Below are 5,915 nucleotides of genomic sequence, written 5' to 3'. Positions count from 1 at the left end.
TGATGGCCTCATAGAATGAGTTCAGTAGTGAGCTTTCTTTTTCAGTTTCATTGAAGATTTGGAGGAGTATTGGTGTGATGTCTGCTTTGAAGGCCTTGTAGAATTCCTCTGTAAAACCATTTGGTCCTGGGCTTTTCTTAGATGGGAGGTCTCTTACTGTTGTTTCTATTTGAATGCTTGATATAGGCCTTTTAAGATAGTTTGACTCATCTTGGCTTTGTTTCGTCATGTCAGTATTTGCTAGGATAAGGTCCTTTTCTTTCAAGTTCTCAAAATTATTAGTATGAAAGTTTTAGAAGCATTCCCTTGTAATGTTCTGAATCTTAATTGATTCTGTGATGATGTTTCCATTCTCATCTGTGAGTTTATTTGGGTACGTTCTCTTCTTTTTCTGATAAGATTTGCTAAGGGTCTCTCAATTTTGTTAATTTTTTCGAAGAATCAACTCTTTGGATTCTTGAATCTTTCTATTATTTTTTTACATTTCAATTCATTTAATTCTGATTAAATTTTAATTATTTATTTCCATTTTCTGGATTGTGTTTATCTTGCTGCTCTTTTTCAAGGAGGCTCATTAAATTGGTTTCAGATCTCTCCAATTTGTTGATGTAGGAACTCAGAGCTAGAAACTTGCCTCTGAATACTGCGTTTGCTGTGTCCCAGAGGAGCTAGTAATTGGTGTGTTCAATTTTGTTGAATATCATGAACATTTGAATTTCCTTTCTAATCTCTTCCATGACCCACTCATGATTCAGCAGTGTGTTGTTCAGGATCCATGTGTTACATGACTTTCTTTGGTGGCTTTTGGTGTTGAATTATAATTTTATTCCCTTGTGGTCTGATAGAATGCAAGGTATAACTTCAATGTTTCTGAATTTGGACAAGTTTGCTTTGTGGCCAGAAATGTGGTCTATTTTGGAAAATGTTCCATGTGTCTTCTGAGAAAAACGTGTATTCTGATGCTGCTGGGTGAAATATTTGATAGATGTCTGTTAAATCTAGTTGATCTATGCAGTTGTTTATATCTGCGGTTTCTCTGTTGAGTTCTTGCGAAGTTCATCTATGTAGTGGGGAAAGTTGTGTGTTAAAGCCCCCAACGATTAATGTCTTTGGATCTATGTGGGATTTGAGGGAAATTAGTGTTTCTTGGATAAATTTGGGTGCTCCGTTGTTTGGCAAATAGATATTCAGAATGGTAATATCTTCCTGAAAGAGTGATCCCTTAATTAGTATGCACCATCCTTTTCACTAATTTTAATTAAAAGTCTATTTTATCTGATATTAGGATTGCAACTCCTTCCTGTTTATGGGGGCCGTTTGCTTGGTAGATTTTGTTCCAGTCTTTAAAATTGAAAATGTGTTTGTTTTTGTGGGCAAGATGTGACTCCTGAAGGCAGCAGATAGAAGGATCTTGCTTTTTAATCCAAGTAGACAGACTTTGTTGCTTAATTGGAGAGTTAAATCCGTTAATGTTGAGAGATAGAACTGAGAAGTATTTGAGAGTTCCTGCCATTTTATCCAACTTCTTCGGGCTGCGGCAACTGTGTTCTTCCTATGGTTCTTGGATTCTCAGTTTGGGTGCTGTTTCTTGGCCTTTATTGTGGTCTTGTTGGTTTTCTCTGTGGAGGATATCTTTAAGATTCTTTTGTAGGGTTTGTGTGGTGGAGATATATAGTTTCAATTTTTCTTTGCCATGGAAGTGTTTTATTTGACCTCGAATTATTAAGGAGAGTATAGCTGGGTAAAGTATTCCTGGTTGTTGTTTGTCTTTAGGGCATTGCTTACATCATTCTAGTCTCTTCTTGCTTTGATTGTCTCTGCTGAGGAATCTGAGGTGATTCTAATTGGTTTCCCTTTATAGGTGATTGATCTTTTCTTCATGACATCTTTAAGGATCTTTTCCTTGGTCTGAATTGATCCTGTGCATATAATGTGACAATGGGAAATCCTGTTCTGGTCTGGTCTATTGGGAGTTCTAAAAGCTTCTTGTATCTGAATAGGCCTATCTTTTTGCATGTTTGGGAAGTTCTCTGCTAGGATCCTGTTAAACAAATTTCCTAGACCATGGACTTCTGGTTCTACATGCTCCTCTACAACAATTATCCTCAGATTAGACCTTCTAATGGTGTCTTCCAAGGGTTGAATGTTGAATAAATCTATCATATTTCTTAGATTTGTCTAGGATGGTTTTATGTCCTTTCTCTATAATATCTAGGATGTCTTCTATCCTCAGAATTCAATCTTCTTCATGGTCTATTCAACTATCCAGATTTTCTACTTTTTCCTTTCTTTTCCTTCTAGTTGGTCGGCTTTTATGACTTCAAATTCTTTGTTGGATCTTTGTTTTAGATCTTGTATGAAATTCTTTACTTCCTTAATTTGGTGTTCAATGTTTATTCTCAATTCACTTAGTTGATTGTTATTATTTCCTTGGAATTCCATTCCTTCTGTTGGGATCCATTCAGCATTCCCTTTGTGGACTCCCTGACTTCTTTCAGCTCTCTGTTTATGGATTCCATGAATGCCTCTATTGATCTTTGTCTATGCTCATCCTGCTCTTGCAATTCCTGTATTACTCTTTGATTAGCTTCCTCACGTTCATGCAATTACTCTAGTTCTCTTTGACTGATCTCAGCCTGCTCACACAATTCTTTTATTTCTCTTTGAGTGTTCTCAAGCTGCTCATGCAATTCCTTTATCTATCTTTGAGTAGCTTCCTCACACCCATGAGCTTCCTGTTTTGATCTTCGGTTTGCTTCCTCTCTCTCCCTATCATGCTCAAACAGAGTCCTTTGCAGGTTTTCAATCTTTTTATTTATCATGTTTACCATTATTGTTTGTAGAGCTTTTTGGGAGTTCTCCTCTGGATTATTCATTATCTGTTCTGTCCACTGATTATCATGAGTGGGAGTTGAGATACCAGGACGTGACATTTTTCTTGTGTTTTTCCGGGTTATTTTGCCCATTTGGGATGAGAGTAACAGCAGTTTGTGCTAGAAAACTATCTTAAGGCAAGCATCAGCCAAGTCTGTAGTTGCACAGTCAAAAGCATGCAGATATAATCTAGTTCAACAGATATATTTTTCAACATCAAACAACTATGCATTAATAGGCTACGAACAGCAAAGAAGAATTTGGCAAACCAGAAGTTATTAGTTTTAGCGAGAGATGTGGGTATAAATAGGAATAGAGGGATGTGGAAAGGTAGAGGGAGAGCTAACTTAATCCTAATCTAAAAGCAGGGAATAGGTTGGATAGAATGATAGTAGAGCCCGGGGAAAAAAGAAAGAGAAAAAAAAGACAAGGAAAAATAGTAAAACAAAAATTAAAAACTTAAAAGTGAAACACTTAAAATTATGCAAATTAAAAACATAATATTCAGAGAAGTACGGGAATAGGATAAGAGAAAGGGAGGGATAGAAAGGAGACGTGAAAAATTAAAAAATAAAAATGCTTAAATTTTATACTGGTATATAGATGTAGTACTGCTATTTAGGAATTTAATTCTAAGAGGTTTTGAATTCAGTAATGAATTTCTGGATTAAGTGTGTATACAATGGGGGATAAATTTTCCTTGTATGTTTTTAATATATATTTTTATTATAAATACTGTACAGAGGGGTTACAGTTACATAAGTAAGGTAATGAGTACATTTCTTATTGAGCATTGTTACCTCCTCCTTTGTTTTTAACCCTAACATCCCTTCCCTTCACACCAGCCCACCTCCCCCCTTCACCCATCCTCTGGTAGAGTGTCTTGTATATTTCATTGTTACAATGGGTCAACCAGTATCCTTTCCTTATATCTTAAATGAAGAAATGCTGGCTTGATTTATGCTGATTCTACTTTTGTAGACACATCTAAAATCACTGGCCAAGTACAAGAGCACATAAATGAAATGCCATCATTTTTTTTTATCTGTTGGTATAATTGTGTTCTACACATTTATTGACAGGTTAAACATTATTCTCAAACTTTAAAACATTAAAAATACTTTCTTTTTTTTCTTATTTTCTTGGCCAGGAAATCAGCAAGAACTCAGTCAGCATTTCTCATATAGGAATTTTCACATGGGTTAGTAAAATGTATATGTAGAGTCCAGTTTTCGGAGGACTCACACATCTGCCTAGGAATTCATGCTGGTTGTTGGGAAAAGAGCTCAAGTAAGGATGCCATTTAAAGCCTTATAACTTTACTCTTTACCAGGGTATTTTCCTGCTACTTCGGTGGTTGAGAGTGTCTACAAGAGTAAGCATTCCGTGAGGAGCAGGGAGACACCATATCACTTATACTTACTGAGGTTTCCAAGTGACTTGCTATCACTTGTACTGCATTTTGTAAATCCAATCTCTCTAAAACTACCAGTTTTAAGAGATAAGAGGATTGGTAAATGAACTATTAGAGACAAATACATCTTCAACATATATTGTTCCAAGTATTCCGTTTAAGGCATATTCAACAACTGGTGGAAATTGTGTTGGCTGTAATTATGTGTCTTTCTCCATGTGCGCATGTATACATGTGTATATGTATGTGTGTGACTAGTAACATACATGTGTACATTATGGCTTATATCATCAAATAAAGTAAGGAATCTCTAAATTTTTAACAAAAACTGTATAGTTAAAGTCTTAACTCTTCACTCTGCTTCTTTACCCAAAGACTTTGCAACTTCTCATTAATAAAGTTTCCATATACTCTAAAATGTACATACTTAGTACTTAATGTCTACTACCATAAATCTTAAATACTTTATCAAAAAGTTTTATACCTGCCAAACAGTCCTATTTTTGGCATATATAAGCAAAATCTCAAAATTAAGCATATTTAAAACATTAAAACTGTTTTTTTGGGGGGAGGGTCCGGTTGTGGGGCATGAACTCTGGGCCTCGGCACTGTCCCTCAGCTCTTCAGCTCAAGGCTAGCACTCTACCACTTGAGCCACAGCGTCACTTACCGCTTTTTTCTTTTTGCTTATGTGGTGCTGAGGAATAGATCCCAGGGCCTCATGCATGCAAGGCAAGCACTCTATCACTGAGCCACCTTCCCAGCCCTAAAACATTAAAACTTTAACAAACCCAAACACTTGCTGCAATGTTTATTTTGACAGGTGCCTTGTATAGAATAATTGAATCCCTCCTCCTACACATCTCTTGAACTACAAATATCTGGAATTATTTTGTTTTTGGCATGTCTCTCTTGATTTTATTCTTAAATGTGTGCTTATGTAAGAAGTACATGATTCTAAAATTTCACAATTCTTTTGAACTTATTTTTGTTGAATTGTCTAGTTTCATAAAATCAATACAAATTATACTTTATATATAAAAAATGTTCTTTGCTCAATTTAGCATCACATGCACTAACATTGGAACGATACAGAGAAGATTAGCATGCCCCCTGCGCAAGGATGACATGAAAATTCGTGGAGCATTCCATATTTTTACAACAACAGATGCTGAAAGGTATGTGGCCACAAGGGAACCGTACTGCATTCTTGGTGGGAGTGTAAACTTGTTCAACTACTTTGGAAAGCAGTATGTAGGTTCCTCAAAAGACTCCACATAAAACTCCTCTATGACACATTAATCCCACTTTTGGGGATCTACCCAAATGATCATAAACAAGACCATACTAAAACTACCAGCACAACTATGGTTATTGCAACATTATTTACGATAGCTAGTATATGGAACCAACCCAGATGCCCTCACAAGATGAATGGATCAAGAAAATGTGGTATATATACACAATGGAATTCTATGCCTCCATCAGAAAGAATGACATTGCCCCATTTGTTAGGAAATGGAAAGTCTTGGAAAAAATTTTATTGAGTGAAGTAACCCAAGTCCAAAGAATCATAGGTCCCATGATTTCCCTTATTTTCAATAACAAATGTATGTCTGGGATAAGC

At 35.9% G+C, this 5,915-nt stretch overlaps 1 non-coding gene across 1 annotated transcript; it reads left to right on the top strand.

The window, feature by feature from the left end:
* The first annotated feature begins 5,339 nt into the window (after positions 1 to 5,339).
* Positions 5,340 to 5,446, top strand: LOC122121187. Its single transcript, XR_006149908.1, has one exon. It is a non-coding gene; the product is annotated as a U6 spliceosomal RNA (small nuclear RNA).
* The last annotated feature ends 469 nt before the right edge of the window (positions 5,447 to 5,915 follow it).

Source organism: Dipodomys spectabilis, unplaced genomic scaffold, assembly GCF_019054845.1.
Source record: "Dipodomys spectabilis isolate Male_0828 unplaced genomic scaffold, ASM1905484v1 ptg000185l, whole genome shotgun sequence".
Taxonomy (NCBI): domain Eukaryota; kingdom Metazoa; phylum Chordata; class Mammalia; order Rodentia; family Heteromyidae; genus Dipodomys; species Dipodomys spectabilis.
Note: the sequence above shows the minus strand (reverse complement) of the source record. Positions and strands in the feature narration are given on the sequence as shown.